The following is a 20,971-nucleotide window of genomic DNA, read 5'->3' on the forward strand; positions in this document are numbered from 1 at the left end:
ATGTAGAGTGGATTCATATAGGTGAGGCATGAAGGACCAGTGAGTGTAGTAAATATAAATAAAAAGAAATAAATACAGCTAAATATAAAGTAACGGACATTGCATAGTTTGCATTTTTATCTAGTTAGTCTCACTAAAATATGTTCTGGCAATTTTGCAGGCACAAATAAATGTCTCTCTTACTGGAGTGTTTCAATCAATCTACTTTCAAAACTGATAAAAGCAGACTCCTGAGGTATAAGTAAACTGCCAGACACATTTTGTTCTTCAGGTTTGGGTTTTTTTTTTTTTTTTTTTAAATCAAGCAGCATTTATACTGGACCATACAGAATTTTATGCTATTACAAAGATTATGAATGCATTATAAATCCCCAAGCATTTCAGTTGTTTATAGGAAAATCAACATAATGATGTTTAAGTGCTCAGCTGTCCACTCCCTTTCCTATGTTTATCTCTTCATAGTCTTTCAGCTAGCAGTGGATGAAAAGTTTTGAAGAAATTCATGTTTTTCCATCAGAAACTGCAAAATATAATTATGAATTATTTCTGTGAATCCTTTTATAATACGTATCTGAGCACTAATAACCAAAAGAAACAAAAATATCCTCCATGGCTTGAGACTGAATAGCCTCTTCTGTATAGCAGTGTTTGTTTGTGTGTTTTTTTTTTTTTTTAAATGAATGGCTATTTATTGTCTCTACTGGTTCCCAGGCTATCCCAATACAATTGTATCAAAATTTGGTTGTTGAATTTATGTTCTCTCAATGTACATAAACAATTTTCTTTCTTTGGGCAGTTCTTCACAACTGTGATACTTCAGCACAGCTGCACCACTCTAGTGCATCTTATGAAGATGCACTCCGCTAGAGGTGGAAGCTATGTTGGCAGGAGGGTGTCTCCTTTCGACATAGTGCGATATGGACATCGCTTTAAGTTGATGTAATTTACGTCACTTGAATAATGAAACATACCCAGAGCAATTAGTGGAAAATAGAGTGTAATAGATTGGGAAATTAAAGAGCAGTATGAAATGGAACAGTTATAAGTATATAGATCCATTAAGACTTATGGTTTCTATACCAGTAGTCCTACCAATATTCCTTTATCCTTATGAGGCCAAACTATGGCCATCTCCAACACTGCTGTGGTGTAGAGAGAGGGAACAGACAAGTTATTACTCCATAGTACACAGAAAGCAGCCATAATTTGGCTATAGGTGATGAGGCACATAGGAGAAGAGTAGAGCAAGCTGGGAGGGATGTGTCTGGCTGGGCCCAGCCATCTTGCTGACTGACAGGTCTGCTCTGGAGAAGCTGTGGTTATGCTTGTTCTACAGGTACACCAAGTCCCGCTGCATGTCTTCCCTGGAACATCTAGAGCCCCTAGGACAGGGGTTGGCAACCTCTGGCATGTGGCTCACCAGAGTAAGCACCCTGGCAGGCCGGGCCAGTTTGTTTTCCTGCCGTGTCCACAGGTTCGGCCGATCGCGGCTCCCACTGGCCGCGGTTCACCGCTCCAGGCCAATGGGGGCACCAGGAAGCTGTGGCCAGCACATCCCTTGGCCTGCGCTGCTTCCTGCCGCCCCCATTGGCCTGGAGCGATGAACCGTGGCCAGTGGGAGCCGCGATCGGCTGAACCTGCGGACGTGGCAGGTAAACAAACTGGCCCAGCCCACCAGGGTGCTTACCCTGGCGAGCTGCGTGCCAGAGGTTGCTGATCCCTTCCCTAGGATTTAAAAAGGCAAAATCTCTCCAGGCACCAGAGAAACATAATTGTGCCCATATGGTGATATCCTGGCCCTATTAATGTCAACGTATCTCACCCTTGGTTTCCTGAAAAGTTGCTATAAAGTGTATACTGTCCTTTCCCTCTGAAACAAAATAGGGCTATTTTGGTTTTCTTATTCAAACTAATAATCTTCTTTCTCAAAAGTGCTAAGACTAGTGTCTTAGGGGAAAGTATTAATTAGAGACTAGTTCCATGTCAAAACCACACAAGTGACACAGGATTTTGATAGAAAACCATGCAATGTCCCATGTTTACAATCTTTTATGCATATTTGACTAATGGTCTGAGAGTCATGTTAGGAATAAAACTTGATCAAGGGAAGATTTGCACAGTTCTACTAATAATCCTTCTCTTAGACTGAAATGACTCTGAAGTATGTTTATTGGCACAGGAGTTGGCCTTATCTATATACCAATGCACATGGGAGGAGGGTTTCTCTCACTGGTAAGTAGCTACAGATATTGACAGTCATGTTTGCCTCTGATGAATGCATCTGGGTTTGATGAAGTTTCTACTTATGAGAAAGGCAGCCACTTCTCCAGAAGCTGCAGCACACCTTCCCCTTTGTTCATAGTAGGAGAAATGTTCCCTCTAGATCAGGGGTGAGCAACGTTTGGCACGCAGCTCGCCAGGGTAAGCACCCTGGCGGGCTGGGCCAGTTTATTTACCTGCTTACGTGGCAGGTTCGGCCGATCGTGGCCCCCACTGGCTGCAGTTCGCCGTCCCGGGCCAATGGGGGGGGGGGCAGGAAGCGTCGCGGGCGAGGGATGTGCTGGCCGCGGCTTCCCGCCACCCCTATTGGCCCGGGACGGTGAACCGCGGCCAGTGGGGGCCGCGATCGGCCGAACCTGCCACTTCAGCAGGTAAATAAACTGGCCCGGCCCGCCACAGTGCTTACCCTGGCGAGCCGCGTGCCAAACGTTGCTGACCCCTGCTCTAGATAGAAGCTATTCATGCCTCTTTGAATCCAAAATCAGAATTGACTATTAGATAATAAGAGTTCATGAGCTGTAGACCTTCTCGACAGCATAGAACACCTACTTCCATTGCTGTCTGAATTGTCATTTTCATGGATTTACAACACAGTCCCCATGTTAGGTATCTTAAGAGTCTTACTTCACATATGGAAAAGTAGATTAAGAAATATGCCTGCTATAAGCAAGTATTTTTATTCGCAAAAATCCCTACCTCTGGACTCACTACTAATGTGTTAAACTTCATAATTTGTGAAACTTCAAAATAGTGCAGGGATATCAGAATACAAACTGTGGATTGTAGTTTTTTTGAGATATTGAGTGGAGTGATTGCTCTTTAAAAATAATCCATCTAAATGCAAAAGATCTATGATAAAAACAAATCTCTGCATTCTTCCTATAGAACAAATAATATATTTCACTCACCGAGGAACACAGAACCTGTGCTACAAATTAGCTTGGCTAAGCTAACGCATTACACCAACCTTGCTGAAAGATAATGAATCTTAACCATACTTGAAAAGACAGCTATAAAGAAACTACATGTTCACTAATGAAATCACAGAGCACTGATAGCCATTTGAAATTAGATTAGCTAATCCTAAATTAATTAGCATATGTTTGTTTATTACTTTAGCAATATTAGCACCATAAAATGATCCTTATTTAACAATGGGAAATAATGAAATCTAATTTACACAGGACAATAAGTCAATTACTGTAAGGACCCAATTTCTTCATTGAACTTATTACGTAAACTAACTTTGGTTTTGTTTCATGCAAATTAAATTAGAGACAGGTGGTTGCATTGATTGGCTAATGAGTTTGGAGAAAATTAGTTTGCAAGAAAATGCAAATCCAGGTTTTTGGGGGAAATATTCTAGTTAAATATTAAAATGTGAAAAGTTACTGCTTGTAACTCCATTAACATAGAAAATAAAACTTCTCTTTGAACTTGATACAGAAGATTTATGATCATCTATTTGAAGAAATTGTATATAATGAAAGTTCTCATCAGAGCAATCTCATATTCAGGGCCAAATCCAATGCAAGAGGTTGGGGCTAGGTTTGAATGCTCATGTTATCTCGGAGACAAGGTTTGTAGCATCTATGCAGCCCCTCCTACAGCCTCAGGGAAATAGATCTGACCCCAAAACTCCACACTGAACACCCACTGTGGACTCTCCTGCTAGGCTGTGTTCATAGCTTTATTGTCATTTATACTGTAATACCATCTGAAAGCCACAAGCAGGGCTCGGGGCCCCAATGTTCACTATTCATATACATAACAAAAAAGTTCCCTTCCCCACAGAGCTTACAATCTAAGGACGTGACCCTGTACCATTGAAATCAATGATAGTTCTGTCACCTGTTTCAATGAGAACAAGGTCAGGCCTTGAGTACCTGCCCACCATTCCTCTCCTGCCAAAATACACCCACCTTTCCATGCCTACTGTCCGTCTCTGCACAATAGAACCATCATCTCTATTATGGTGGGCCACATGCAGATCTCACTTAGAGTAGAGGATGTAGCCCAAATGCTAGGTCAGGGATTGGCAACCTTTGGCACACGGCCTGCCAGGGGGCTTACCCTGGCGGGCCAGGCCGGTTTGTTTACCTGCCACGTCCACAGGTCCGGCTGATCGCGGCTCCCACTGGCTGCGGTTTGCTGCTCCAGGCTGTGGGGGCTGTGGGAAGCAGCAGCCAGCACATACCTCAGCCTACGCCACTTCCTGCAGCCCCCATTGGCCTGGAGCGGCAAACTGCGGCCAGTGGGAGCCGCGATCGGCTGAACCTTCAGACACGGCAGGTAAATAAACCGGCCCGGCCCACCAGGGGGCTTACCCTGGCGGGCCGCGTGCCAAATATTTCCGATCCATATGCTAGGTTTTTCAACAGACTGGCTAAAAACATGAAAAAGTAAAGCACGAACTTATAAAGTACATTTTTAAACATTTGGCATAGGGTCATCACTCACTGGCATGCAGCTGGCCTTGCTTTGAGCACTGTAAAATATGCTTTGAAAAAAATTATATAGCATAGATGAAGAAAAATATTTAAGCAAAAATAAGCTTTTGATTTACTATACCTGTGCCTTAAAAGTGCATCTTTTTCATTTTAATAATACATCTACAGGAAGCACATATTGCTGTTATGGGATCTCAAGCACCTGTCACAACATGAAATTTTGTGCTATAAAAGTACAAATAAGTTGTGCCCCAGCACAACATCAACCTTCTGAGGGTGATGCTTTTGTTATAACAGAAAGCAATTAAACTCCATTTTTTTCAAATATTCATTTGGAGAGCAGAAAGCAGGTGGTGGGGCTTCTGCTTAGAAATTGGACGGTCATAAATACAGTAAGCTTTTTTTGCTAATTTATTAATTAACTTCCTCACCTGCCCAGACTAGCTAATGCTGATTAATATGTTTGTTCTGTACCTTGACTTATACACTGTACATAAGGAAGGCAGAATTAGACAGATCATAGTAAGGTCAAGGAAGGGTATTAAGATGAAAATCTGGTTGAAATATTATTTTTGAGAGCAGTGTTTTCACTACTGGAGCAGTGGGGACCTCAGGAAAAATGAAAGCAAAATAAAATAAATTTTCCTTCCTCCCAATGCTATGTACAAGTCACAGCTGACACTCTAACATAGTAGCATTTCCATCTTCCTGATGAAAGATCTATATGCGAGCAGCTGTGCTAATGCCCCAAACCTCTGATGAGCCATACAGGGCTTGCATCAGCCACTTATTAACAAAACCAGAATTTGGGCCATACAAAATAGAATTCCACCTTTCATTAACATATCTAACCTTTTTATAGAGCTTCATAGCCTTTAAGGCCAGAAGGGAGCACCAGGTTATCTAATCTGACCTCCTATATATCACAGGTCATTAAATTTCACCCAGATATCTCTACATTAAGCCATAGGAAACCTCAGAAAACTAAGCTCCCTGTCACAGACAAAGAACAAGAGAGACTAAGGTGCTAACAATGCCTGAAATACATCCACGTGATCCCAGTAGGAAAACGATACCCCATGCATCAGAGGAAGGTGAGAACCCCTATGATCCCTGCCAAACTGATCTGGGGGGAAAATTCTTTCCCAACCCCAGATCTTTAAATCAGTAAGATTCTGAGCATATGAGAAAGACCCACCAGCCAAACATCAATCAAAAAACAAAACAAAACAAAAAAGATTATCTGTACCACTTCAGAGCACTGGTCTGCTCTGTCCTATGTCCCATCTCCAGCTGTGGCCAGTCTCTGCTGCGTTAGATGAAGTTGTTAAAAAAAAAAAAAAAAGCATCTTGTTTCAAGGTTGAATTTGTCTAACTTCAACTTCCAGCCACTGGATCTTGTTATGTCTTTGCCAACAAGGTTGAACCCCCTCCCCCCATATATAGTGATCAACTCTTAACCTTCTTTTTGATAAGAAAATAAGTTGAACCCCTTAACCCTCACATTGTAAGGTTTGTTTTCCAGCCCCTGGATAATTTTTGGGTCCCTCCTTTGAACTCTCTCCTGTAATTCCACATCCTTCTTAAAATGTGGACACCAGAACTGGACACAGTATTCTGGTAGTGATCTTACCAATGCTGTGTACAAAGGCAAGATCATTTATCTACTTCTACTTGCTGATCCTCTTTTGATAACATCCAAGGATCACATTAGCCTTTTTTTCCCACAGAATTTCACTGACAGCTTGTGTTGAGACAACTGTCTATGATAACCCCTATATCTTTTCCTTGCAATGATCACCCGGAAATGATAAACAGAGATAATCCAATTGTAAGAGTGAGAAGAATATGAAGCCAGTCTGCATGTCATCAAAGAGAGGCTGATGGGAGGAAGGGACTACCCAATGTCATACAGCAGGATAATGGCAGAATCTTGGTACAGAACCCAAGTTTTCTGACGCCCACTCCAGTGCCCTATCCATCGGCTGCTTTCCAAAACCAGACATAACTTGGCAGCTTTGGATGAATGTCAGTTTGAGTTTGTTGTTTGTTCTAACACAAAACACAATGTGAAGATCAGATGTGTGAACTTGTTTGAATCAGGGCCACCTAACTTCACAGAGCTTTCATTGGAAGCATTTCAGAAGGGAATGTGCCACATCAGTCTTAGTCACTACTCTAGCTAATTCAGGAGAAGAGGAACAGGGTCAATTAGCTATATCAGCAGCCCCTTATCCTTCCTCAGTATGAAAGTAGGTCAACCCAATGAAGGCTTGAGGATGGGAATAGTAAAGAGCAAGAAATATCAAGGATCCAAAGGGACTCTGAGAGGGAAATGTGGAGGATTAATCCATGGGGAAAGAACTGGATGAAGTGGTTATTAAAACTTGCCCATCACTAATAGTTACATAGATGAATAGATGGAAGGAGGGATGACTGTATTTCTGATTCATTCTCTTCCCAGTCAGGGAAAAATCAGAATGTGATCAAACACACATAAATCACATCTCCTAGATTCTGCATTACTAATAGAGGTTACAAAACAGCTAGTAAATGTTTCCAGACAAAGGGGCAAATGGATTATACATGTGGAAAATGACAAGTATTTCAAAAATACACATTTAAAAAGGAACATGGAACAGAAACCAGTTGGAATTTTAAACTGGATTCTAAGTACAAGAATTCTCTATCAAGGTTTGTGAGTAATATATGCATCCCTCTTTCTATCTCTTTTATATACTGTATTTTCTGGCGTATAAGACTACTTTTTAACCCAGGAAAATCTTCTCAAAAGTCGGGGGTCGTCTTATACGCCGGGTGTCGTCTTATAGGGCGGGTGCTGAAACTTCCGAGCCGGACTGGAGAATCTGCGGTCGCCGCATATGGTGGGGGGAGCTCAAAAACGGCCGCGGCCGCATCCCCGCCCGATGACGAGGTGAGGGGGCGCCTCACCGGGAAGGTGTAAGTGAAGGGCGGAGCAAGCTGCAGGCGTCCGGGACGCCCGGGGTATGGAAAAAAGAGATAGAGCGGCGCTGTGCCCAGAAAAACACGCCTCATTCACCCGTCTGGCCCGCCCTTGTATCCTATTACCGTACCTCCTTCTCTGCCTCTCAGATCTCGCTCCTGAGGACTGCAGTGAAGCGGCGCAGGCGCGCATGTGCGAGATCTGAGAGGCAGAGAAGGAGGTAATAGGATACAAGGGCGGGCCAGACGGGTGAAAGAGGCATGTTTGCGCTACCGCTCTGATAGTCTTGGAGACAGGGAGGGCTGGGCAGGCAGGGAGAGCTGACCAATCCAAGCAGGCTTTGTATACAACAACCAGCCAATCGCCGGTAAGGTACATCGCTTGCCGTGATTGGCTGGTTGTTGTATACTGGGTACCAAATACAGTACAGCACCAGTATCTGTACCTGTTCATACAGTATAGCACCAGTACATACAGTACAGTATACAAATGTCCAACAGTCAAAACCCCATCATGGCTCCACCAGCAAGAAGAAAGAAATATGAAGCCAGTTTCAAACTTAAAGTTGTAAACTTTGCCATGGAATATAATAACTGCGCTGCTGCAAGACAATATGGAGTAACAGAAAAGATGGTTCGGGACTGGAAAGCAAATGAAAAAGCATTAAAGAGTATGCCAAGGGGTAAGTGTGCATTAAGAAGAGGCACTCCACATTGGCCAGAACTCGAAAAACATGTAGCAGACATGGTGAATGAGCATCGCGAAAATGGTTATGTAGTGACACGAAATAAAATATATTTGTTTGCACTTCAGTGGGCCAAATCTAACCCAGATCACATCAACAGATTTAAGGCCACTGTATCCTGGTGTACTAGATTCATGGGAAGGCATAATATGGTACTGAGGCAAAAGATGAAAATTGCCCCAAAATTACCTGCAGATCTTGATAGCAAAGTAAATAGTTTCCATCGATACGTAATACAACAGCGCACTAAACATGGCTATGCGTTAAGTAGTATTGGAAATATGGATGAAATTCCAATGAATTTTGATATGGTTGGAAATAAAACTGTCCATCAAAAAGGTGAAAAAACAATTTTAATTAAAACAACAGGACATGAGAAGTCCAGTTTTACAGTGGTACTAGGATGCACAGCTGATGGCGCCAAACTGAGACCAATGATTATTTTTAAAAGAAAAACAATGCCGAAATTCAAGTTCCCTGTTGGTTGTTTTGTACATGTGAATGAAAAAGGCTGGATGGATGAAGAAGGGGTAAAGCTATGGCTTGATAATGTATGGAGCAGGCGACCAGGTGGACTTATTCAAAAATGTAGTCTACTGGCGTGGGATATGTTCAGGGCTCATTTAACTCCCAGCACCAAGCAAATGCTTGCAAGACTAAACACAGATGCGGCAGTTATTCCTGCAGGATTGACATCGTTGGTACAGCCACTGGATGTGTGCCTAAACAAGCCATTTAAAGATCGCATTCAAGAACAGTGGAATGAATGGATGGTTAGCGGCGAAAAGTCATTCACAAAAGGAGGAAACATGCGTGCTCCACAGCTGGATGTTTTGTGCAAGTTTGTCATAAAAGCCTGGAATGATATTGATGCAGAAACAGTAATCAAGTCTTTCAAGAAGTGTGGCATATCAAATTCATTAGATGGTATGGAGGATGACTACTTGTGGCAAGATGAAGAGGAAGCCGAAGCTGAGACCACACCATCTGATACGGAATTCGATCCATACGATGACTGCCTTACAAATGTATCACAAGATGTCATTGATGTACTTATGATATCAGATGACGAACAGGAGGATTTTGAAGGCTTTTAAAGGGAAACTGTCACGCCAGCAAAACCTGTAAAAATACCGTAGCTTGCAGTTATGATGGGCGTTGCTAACTCGCCAGAGACTTGCCCGGCACTTGCTCTCTCTCTCTTGTTTGTTATCTTCCTCCTATCATCATCAGTTCCAGTTTGGTTGACAGCTTAGAAAACAAACAGCATGGCAGCTCCCATGGGTTTATTGTTTTATCCTTCCTTTCAGCTTTAGAGTGAATTAGGAAAAGTTTAATCCACATGCACTGTTTTATGTTTACATGTTTGATGACAAACAGCCTTATTTTTATAAGTGACAGTTTTCCTGCTAAGTACCTGCATGTCATAAGTATTTGAATTAAAATTACCATATTGATATCAAATCTGATGTTTTTTTAATTTTTTTTTGGTGTGCGTTGGAAGAGGGGTAGTCTTATACGGCGAGTATATCCCAAACTCTATATTTTAACTGGAAAAGTTGGGGGTCGTCTTATACGCCCAGTCGTCTTATACGCCGGAAAATACGGTATATTAAAATATATATATTAAAAAAAACTTTGCAAGATTCACTTTTGTATTTTAGATGCAATTATAATGAATAATTTCATTAACATATTTTCAGGAGAAACTATTGCCTTTAGGAATCAGTATGTATTAAGATCTTTCAAGCTTTTTTTTTTTTTTAGAATGATTTCCACTCTTCATAGACTTTTTTTACATTTTTTTCATATGGAAAATAATTTTCTCTTGACAAATTCGTTATTGAGTTGAGCTCCTTTTCCTTTTCTGTTTTTAACTGAACTTTGCCTTGCATTTCTTTCAGTACTTCAACAAAAGACCATCATTTCATTGTTTTCTAAATTAAGTTTATCATCACATTCTTTTTCATTTCTCATTTGCCCTGCAATAATCTATTCACATTGATTTTGTAAACTTACCAGCCTCTAATTGCTTGCTGCACTAAGGTCTTGTCTTTACATTGTTGTCTTTCTTGGGGTAAAGCCCTTTCCTTTACCTCATGTACTTTTCTCATCCTCTCAAGATAGTTATACCAAGCACAGTTTCCAACATTCACATGGTAAATAAGCGCCCCAACTTTCATAGTAAGCCAAAAATCAACACTCTATTGACTAGATCCCTCCGGCATGCAGTCTGGGACTGTGGTGGGCCAGCTGTGCACCCCAATTCTCTCCTCCTCTTGCCCCTGCTTGCCGGGAGCCGATCAAAAAAAAGAAGCAACAAGCTACAACAAGCTACAAGCCAAACAAGCAACAAGCTACAAGCCAAAAACTAGCCAACAAGCAACTCACAAGCCAATTAAGCCAAAAACAAGCCCAATTTCTGCATTTCTTTCACAGGTTTGGCATGTCTGATACCAAGCTACTAGACAAAGGTCCTACACTCAACCATGCCCAAGCTACACTCAGATGTAGTGGAGATTGGCAGCTAGAGAAAGTGCATTACAGTTCTCTGATTCAGGGCTGTCTGGCCGGTGCTGTAAATTATGGCTGTACGTGGACAGCCCTAACTTACACCACTACTATAAGTTCTCTCACAGACTTCAGCAGAGGATAGAACATGGCAAAGTCCCCTCCCTATCCCCAGTAGACATGCTCCTTCTCCTTTTCCATATTCTGGGGTGAGGTTTTAAAATTTGCAAATTTAAAGGAGGCTGGTGACTTAAAAAAATTACAGATGTCACTGAGGGCCCATCTACCTTAGATTTAAGCATATACTTGAATTCAATGGGACTACTTATGCACTTAAAGTTAACTATGTACATAAGTCTTTGCACAATCAAAGCCTATATTTTAAACAATAATTGTTATAAGTGTACGTGTTTCCTTAGTTTTATCCAGTTGTTTACTTTGTGATTGGCAACACTTTGCATTTTCAATTTCACTCTTTCCCTCAATAATCCATTAGTTAGGGCCAAATTAAATGTTCATGGAAGAATATGGAAAGACTAACGTTGACTTCAATAGGTGTTAGATCTGGCTCTTTATTTCCCCATGTTCTTTGTGGGGGCTTTTCACACAGCAACAGGAGACAGAAAAACATATTTTAAATAGAGGAAAATGTAACTGTAAAACCACCAAACAAACAAAAAGAAATTGTCAGAATGGCTCCCTAACTCAAATTAATTTTAACTCTTTTTTTAAAATTGACTAGAATAAAAATGGCAGGTGTCTCTTTTTAACTCTCCCATAAAGAGAGTTAGGTATATACATTCATTCAACAGTATTCTCAATAAAATATTAATGGCAAAGGACTAAAAAAAGATTCCACATAGTAATCATATAAATTACTGTATAGTGAAGTTCTACATAATTTCTCCCCTTTCTGATGATATTTGGCATTAGCTCTATAGAGTACAACTAAACGCCCTGTGAGACACAAAATATTGAAAAGATTGGAGGGTTTGTTTAAACCTTAAGCAAAGAGGAGCTGAATCTGAACATGACAATGTTCATTTAGCCCTAAAGTCAATCTGTTTAACACCTTCATACTTGATTTTGATTAACTGGGAAAAAATATTAGCTAGCTCTTGAATTCTAGGTCTTTGAAAAAAAACAAAACACATTTCCTATTATCCTGACCATATTTCACTCTTTTAAAGGAAAAGAAAAGGAAAGACCCAGTTTATTCAGTCCAGCATACAACTCAATGCATCGGTGATTATTCCTTTAGTTTACATCTAAATTACAATTTATGGTATCTTCTCTGTAAGTAAGAATATACATTTATTATTGACTGCTTATAAAATTAGTGCTAGCATATCATGAAATGAAGTGGAATTCGATGGGGGGGAATGAAAATTTATATCCTTGTCTCTAACTGAACACAGATTCTGTAAAATGCATTTGCATTAATAAAATCTGTCAAAATGTGTAGGGTATTGGCAACATTTTGACAAATGTCACCATTATCTCTTGCACAGGCACTGTTTTAGGCCCTTGTTCATCCTGTCCTTTAGTTTATATCACCCATGCACATTAAGATTGTAAATGCCTTCAGCTATTTAAATACATAATCATGATATAATATCAATGGTTAGCAAAGTCCTTGCATAATTTTGCATGTATTTCTTTTTTTAAACTTACTTTCTTCCTGCAGTGCAAGCTACTTTAGTTACACTGGAGACTAACTACTAAAGCAAAAAATGTACATATACATCTGGCTTACACTAATATATGGATTTCTCCATTGGTAATAGTCATAAAAATGGAGATGACATCCATAAATGGAATGAATGAGTTCTTATTTCTAGTTTTGTGGATTATGTGCTGCTAGTTAGTAATTACTTCTTTTATATAAAACAACTGACTTGTGGCATTTGCATAATGTACTCATATTGAGTACACAACCATTATTCTCCCATTATACAGGACAATAAAACTATGAAATAAAGACTATTTTCAAAAACTACATAACTGTAGGCCGATCTACACTAGGAAAGTAGGTCAGTATGACTACCTCTCTCTCTCAGGGTATGAAAAATCCACACCCCTGAGTGACATAGTTAAGCCGACCTAACCCCCAGTGTAGACAGTGCTAAATTATTGGGAGATCTCTCCCATTGACCTAGTTACCACGTCTGTGGAAAACCCTTCCTGTCAGCATAGGTAGTGTCTTCACCGAAGCACTGCAATGGTGCTGCTGCAGTAGTTTAAGTGCAGACAAGCCCATAGTTTGTTGGAAAAGTAATAGCATTGATCAAATAATGATTGGGTGGCTCATTACATTTGTGATTGTTTCCAGAAGTTGCTATTATTAACCCTTGAAGATTATTTAATGAAATGATCAGTTGTGCCAGAATCATTTAACGTATTTTTAGCAAACAATTATTGCAAATAATGTAAAATCAACTTTTGGAAGTTGGACACGTCTTACAGGAGGTAAATAAAAGGCAACTTATCCAAGCAAAATAAGGGGAAAAAAGCTAAAGACACAATATGAAGTGTAAAGGAAAAATTGAGTAGAATATTATGATTTTAACTGCATGGTACTTTTTTGTTGCATATTTTTCTCTTGTTCTTCTAATACTAGTGTAGTTTAGTGTGATGGTTCATGCATGTAGACTTGTTGGAGATGACAATTTCCCTCTCTTCCCCTCTCCCTTCACTCCCTGGAGCTTAGTTCACTTTGCAGTTGTAAATTTGGTACTGTTAATATTAAGCTGCCTGACTTAGAAGCTGCACACTGAATCTAATAAGAACCATAATTACTGGATTTAGAGAAACCTCATCAATAAGCCTTTTATTTAATTTTCAACAGGGCATATCTCCTCACCAGGGTAGTTGCCAACCACCAAATTGTAGGCCGTCATTCACATAACACACACTATTTTTGATAAGACAATTAATAAAATAAAGCATTAAATGTGAATGAAAAACACAAGGCCAAAGTTTGCACTGATGTATATACCCCTTGCCACTGCACTGAATTTGGCTCTCTAACTATAGTATAGATAGGAGGTAGGAAGGATGGTCTATACAGAGCATTGGACTATGACGCAGGAGACCTGGACATGGTTCTGACACAGACTTCCTGTATGACCTTGGGTAAGTCCATGAATCTACCCTCTTCCTCAGTTCCCCATCTGGGAATGTGAGGACAATGACTGAGATATTCAGAGACGATAGTGACAAGGCCCATATATATATACCTATATGAATGCTTACATTTTATAGAGAGGGGAATAAGTGCAATATGTAGGGCATTTTCATGTGGTACACTCTCAAATATATATAAAATACTTAGAAAAAAAAGACACTAACATTTCGGTAAGGTTTTGTATAAGTGAACCAATAAAATATTTACAGGTCTGATTCTCCACTGCCTTGCACCCATAATTTATACCTGTGCAAAATGGGTGGAAAATGACACAGCATACAAGTAGCAGCAATTTATATCCAGTTTGCACAGGTATAAATTATTATTTAGGGACACAAAGCAGTCAAGAATCAGATGCTATAAATCCCCCATAGTATTTGCATCTGGAATACTGTAGTATTATGTAAGCAAATCAAATCAGTCTAGCTTTACTTTATATTTTGTGTAAAATATAACAAGTTTTTTAACCCTCCCCTTTACCAAAAAAACAAAACAAAAACCCATAGGTAAGGATTGTTTTGTGTCCATTTAATTTTTAAGGTATATGAAACTAGTCTGTACAGCACAAGAGCTATTCACGAAAAGCAAGTATTGTAAGTTAGTTCTATGACTTTCTATTTCTTGACAAAACTGCTATGTGTATATGTATATATTACTGAAAGGAAACTGGTCATTGTTTCATCTTTGCAGCATATTTATGACAGCTGTTAAGCTGCTCGAATGCCAGCTGCCAGAATTAATTAGGATTATGTGTGAATCTTCTTCTGAATCCACAGACATTCATCGATTTATTCAAGGTCTCTACCACTGGCATCAATTAGGGTTAAACTAGAAGCAGTTACCTGCTGTCAGATTGATACAGCTGGTGTTGACAACTAAGGGCTATTAATTGGATTTTATTATTGTCTCGAAAAAGTGTTCAAGATTTGTACATTGCCCTAATCATTGAAATGAGATTTTTTTTCCCCCTGGCTTTCACTTAACCGATATGCTTTTGTTTTCAGAAGGAGGAAAACTTATTGCAAGAACAAACAGAAGGTTCCTCACTGTACAAACGGTGATTATGATGACTGATCAGACTGCATAGAGAGGAAGGCTCACTACACCTCCCTAATGGATTACTGTGCATGCAAGTTATAAATATGTGAATGTATGTGTGTGTATACACACACCCACGCACTGCTCAATATTTTCAGACTTGGTGATTAAAATCCATATGTAGGCACCAAAAGCAAAAAAATGGCCTCATTTTCAAAGGTGCTGAGCACCCACAAACCCCACTGTCTTCAATGGCATTATACTCCATATTTACATTAAACTGAATAGAATATTTCAGAATATGGTCCAGGGCTCCAAGTTGGTTAACAACTTGCTAGTTCATTACTGCTGAGAAGCAACATGGCTAGCAGGATCCTAACAGAACATTGGCATCTTCTCAACTCAGTGATTTAACATATTTTCCAGGGATTATTTTTTTGCTTATGGCCGTAGACAGAGTTAAAAAGAGTGTCCTTTTCTAATTAAAACAAGTTTATTGACATGCCCCACTTGAACCATCTTTACACAGAAAAAAATCATCAGCTTAAGCCTCCCCTAAAGCTTCTTAAAAGAGCACCTGAGAATTGGGCATCAGAGTACATTTTTAAACAGTCATAGGAGTACAGAGAATCAGAAGTCTAGTATAAACATCCCTTATAGACAAGAATGTTTACTCAATCCATACATCCAGCACATACTATTGGCAAAAATTATCTGGTGTTTACTTTGCGTTTTGGAGTTTTCCTCATAAAGAGTCACAAAACGTTGATGTTAGTTACATAAATTAGATGTATTTATTTTTAACTGCACGTGAGTTTCAAAGCGTGATTTGTTTAAAATACATCAAATCTAACGGCCTGTGGCATGAGAAGTGCTCAGTACCTCCAAAGAGGTGCTCAGTAACCTACAAAATTGAGCCTTTAGTGAACATCCATTATCATCTACTATATAGTGCTCCAAGTAACAGAAGGGAAAGGATTTGGGAGAACATCACCAGCAAGTGAGCCTAAAAAAATAATTTAAAAGGATGGTCCATGGAATGTTGTGGGAAACTCCAACACCTCTTATGGACCCTTTGAACTTACTAGATGAACAAAAAGTTCTTCCACAGAAGCAAATAGGAGACAGGTGTGCCTTATGTTCACTTCCTCTTACTTATTGCTATTTATTGTATCAAGAACAGATACAAGGGGCCAGAGTTTGATCCTTACTCGTGTTGAGTAGGCCTTTTTTCATGAGTCGTCCCATTGGCATTATAAATAAGACTACACCATCTAAGAGTGCAGAATCTATCATAAGATGTAGGATATCACAGAGCTGGATTTGATATAAAAATCTAAATATTTAAATAGATAAGAAGAATAGAAACATTGTAATCAAGATAGCAGCATGGAGTCATGACATGAACCCACCTTGGGCCCAACCCTGCAAAGTCTTAAACACCTTCAACTCTCACAGATTTCAGAGGGAATTGGAAGATGTTCTTGGTCACAGATTCTAGTGAGTTCCCCTTCCTGGCCACCTTTAGGATAGCTGTGAAGGGAACCCAAGCCTCTGTGCTCTGGATCCCTTGAGGTGTGTTAAGCTTCTGAACAGAGTCCAGCCACTATCCCAATCTCAGAGTATTTAGGAGGCAGACCTTCTGTCTGGAACCTCCTTTCTGAGTGTTGAAACCCGCTGTTCAACCACATAGCCCCTCTGGGCACAGCCCTGACCCCTCTGGCTCACCAGTACTTAAACATACCCCACTCCCAGAACACCATCCAAAAGGTGTGAAGCTTCTGATTTGCAGTTTATTTCCATCAGGGCCAATCAATAGTTGTGAAGCAGTCAACACACAAACACACACTTTGTTCAGTCTATCGACTTTAAGTTCTTTATACTTAATCATGAAAAGCACAGGCTAGTACAGATCACACAAAACAATAAAACATTCTAAATCCAATGTCCCTCACTAGCTCATCCTTCCTTTAAAGGTTCCATCAGCCAGGTAAGCAGGAAGGGTATTCACCACATTGCCTATCCTGCCCCTGCAGCAGCCTTTATTCCATCTTACTCTGGTACAAGATGGCTCTCACTCCCAGTTTCCTCCCCTCTTCCCCCACGTGAGTCCCTGTATAGACTCCTGTTGGGGTCTCTTGCTCCTTTTGTTCTCCTGGTAACTTTCCATTAATTGCAAAACCCCCTTCCTTCCAGACACAAGTAGGAAGTATCTTCTGCCAGCTAGAGCAGAACCATTGTCCCAAGATGTGTGTGTGTGTGTGTGTGTGTGTGTGTGTTTTAATAGATGCTCACCATTGTCTCTAGCTAATTTAAGGATTGCTTCACATACATATAGACTTTCCATGACATAATAATTTCATGATACAATCTCATAAAATCATCCACAAGTCAGAACTTGATAGAACCCCCCCCCCCCACATTCATCACAGTTCTCCCACAGGTAGTACTCAGGACCTTATAGGATATGGCCAATTGTCTCTTGACAAAGCAAATAGCATTTATATGACACTCAGGCCTGGTCTACACCTCAAACTTTGATTGACCTATCGACGTCACTCAGGCATGTAAAAAATTCATATCCTTGACACGTAATTAAAACGATCTGAGTCCTGGCATAGCCACTACTAGGTTGATAAAATAATTCTTCTGTCGACCTGCCTATCATGTCTCAAGGTGGTGCTTTTATTACAGTGACAGAAAAACTATTTCCATCACTGTATCAATTGTCTGTACCACCAGTGCTAAAGCAGCATAACTGCAGCACTGAAGCTGTAATGCTGGTAGTGTAGACGTAGACTCACTTAACACTTCATTAAGCTGCACAGTGTACTACAGTGCTCACTATTAAAGATTCAGCATTTACCAAACAGTTGCCACATTGTGTTATCTGAGATACTGCAGTTATTTACATTCTAAGTACAGGAAAATGTCCTGTTCTAGGTATAGGGAAATACTGTGGAATCCATAATCATAGTTAAGAATTTTGAGTATGTAGGATAATTCTTGGGTAAAAAAATTTCAATTCAAAACTTAAATGACTCCTATCTTGATCATACTTCTATACATAGGGCTGGCCTCAGGATTTTATAAAGTCAACCACATGATTTTGTGGGAGCATTGCCAAACATTTCTGACTTTTTTTTTCTTAACAGAGATGACCATCAGACATCTAGTGGAGGATAGGCAGAGCCAACTTACTATTACTACTAGTAATTATCTTATTTTTATAACTGTGCTGGATTCTATCACTTAATTGCCAACATGCAAAACATTTTCCAATGGCCAATTCTTTACTTTGTTGGTGTGGTGCCAGTAAGCCACTAGTCACAGGAGGGTAGTGTCGGCAATATTGCCAACTTTCATTATTTTATCACTACTCTAGCAATTCTGTGGGTTTTTTTTTAAATTGGTCTCATGAAAACATGATGAAAGACTGCCAATTCATGAATTTTCTCTTATTCAAAATGGTCACCATCTCCTATGACTAGCAATAAGTCTGAAGTCATCAAGACGGCTGCCATTTCCCTATAGACTGTCTTCTTGTAGGAGCAAGGCTAGCCTTAAAATTGGCTGTCACATCCCACTGTTTTCAATGAGATTGAAGCAGCCCACAGACAAAATGGCTTATGGCTGCTACTCTGTGGTTCAGGGGGCTGGAGAAGATATGGGGTCTGTGGGGAGCAGCAGAGATGAGGCACTGTGAAAGGTATATGGGGAGAGTGAAGAGGAGCAGAGGGCACTGTGGGAGCAGACGGCAGATTTAAAGGTTGCAGTGGAATGTGGAGGAAGGAGAGAAGCTAAGAGGGAGGCAGAGGACAGTGGTGGGGATGGGGGACGGCAGCTCCACCAGTGGGGGATAAGGGGTATCTCCTCTAAGCAGCAAGGGTAGGGCAGTGGTGCAGTTTTGCCTGCTTTCACAAACTGATTGCAAACCATGGGATTTAGGAGGCAGGAGGAGTGTTGCAATGATAAGAGAAGCTCCACTATTCACAAAATGTTCAGGGCTAGGCATGTGGACATATCTTGCATGAGATCCTCAGGACTAAAGACCCTGATCTGCCCTGCCACTGAGCTCTGACTTCATGTATGACTCTTTAGGAGAGATTCCTGGGGCAGGGAAGGGCAGAAAAATAGGGAATCTTGGAACTCATTGTGGTGTGACTTGGTGTATTGATATTGGAATCTTTCTGTACAATAGATTAATATATTCAGGGACATTAATGCCAGAAGGGACAATTTTGATCATTTAGTCTGACCTCCCACACATTGCAGGCCATAGAACCTTGTTCACCTACTCATATAATAGATCCATAACCTCTGGATGAGTTACTGAAGTCTCAAATCATAGTTTAAAGACTTCAAGTTACAGAGAATCCACCCTTTACACTAGTTTGAATCTGCAATTGACCAGTGCCTCAGGTTGCAGAGGAAGGCAAACCTCCCCACCCCACAAAGTGTCTGCCAATCGGACCCAGTGGAAAATTCCTTTCTGATTGCAAATATGGTGGTCAGTTGAACCCTGAGCATTTCGGCAAGACCGAACATCCAGACACCTAGGAAGGAATTCTCTTTAGTAATTCAGAGTCCTCCCCATTTATTGTTCCATCACTGTCCAGGGAGATATTTGGAACCAGCAGTCAATGAACGGCTACATGCCATTTAAGGCAGTTTCAACATACCATTTCCTCCACAAACTTATCAAGCTCACTCTTGAAGACAGTTAGGGTTTTTTGCCCCCATTGTTTCCCTTAGAAGGCTTCCAGGCTCCAGAACTTTACTCCTCTGATGGGTAGAACTTTCATCTAATTTCAAGCCTAAACTTGTTGAGTGCCAATTTATATCCATTTTTTCTTATGTCAACACTGGAGTTTAATTTAAGTAATTCCTCTCCCTCCCTGATATATATATCGAGAGCAATCAGATCTTTAATCAGCCTTTGTTTGGTTAGACTAAACAAGCCAAGCTTTTAAGGATCTCCTCTCATAAAATAGGTTTCCCATTCCTCTGATGAGGAGAAATCACTTCTCTGCACCCGTTCCATTTTGAATTAATCTTTCTTACACATGGGAGACCAGAATTGCACACAGTATTCCTGATGAGGTCTCACCAGCGCCTTGTATAATTGTACTAATATTTCCCTATCTCTACTAGAAATACCTTGCCGGATGCATCCTAAGATTGCATTAACCTTTTTGACAGCCACATCACATTGGTGGGTCATACCACTGATTAACTAATGAACCCACCCTCATTTTTCTTGTCCTCTGTCACTTCCAACTGATAAATCCCCAGCTTATAGCAAAATGTATATTTGTTAGTTCCACAGCGCATGACCTCACACTATTAAACTTCATCCCATTTCTATTACTCCTGTTTTCAAGGTCATCCAGATTTTCTTGTATGAAATTCCAGTCCTCCTCCATATTGGCAATACCTCCAAACTTTGTGTCATCCACAAATTTTATTAGCACAGACCACTTTTTGTACCAGAGTCATTAATAAAAATGTTATATCTTTGGTCCCAAGACCAATCCCTGAAAAACTCCACTAGTAACCTCTCTCCATCCTGATAGTTCAACTTTCATCATGACCCATTGTAGTCACCCCTTTAACCAGTTCCTTATCCATTTTAAATTTTCATATAAATCCCCATCTTCTCCAATTTAACTAATAATTTCCTACATGGAATTGTATCGAATGCCTTCCTGAAATCCAGATAGATTAGATCTACTGCATTTTCTTTGTCTAAAAAATCAATTATCTTATCAAATAAAGTGATCTACCTTTTGTAA

The 20,971-nt window shown here is 40.2% G+C and overlaps 1 protein-coding gene across 1 annotated transcript in view; it reads right to left on the bottom strand.

Annotated features, from left to right (window-relative positions):
- The window catches only part of CDH12 (cadherin 12), a gene marked incomplete in the record, with an annotated part of 562,961 nt that overhangs the window by 188,509 nt on the left and 353,481 nt on the right, over positions 1-20,971 (bottom strand).

Source organism: Trachemys scripta, chromosome 2 (assembly GCF_013100865.1).
Source record: "Trachemys scripta elegans isolate TJP31775 chromosome 2, CAS_Tse_1.0, whole genome shotgun sequence".
Taxonomy (NCBI): domain Eukaryota; kingdom Metazoa; phylum Chordata; order Testudines; family Emydidae; genus Trachemys; species Trachemys scripta.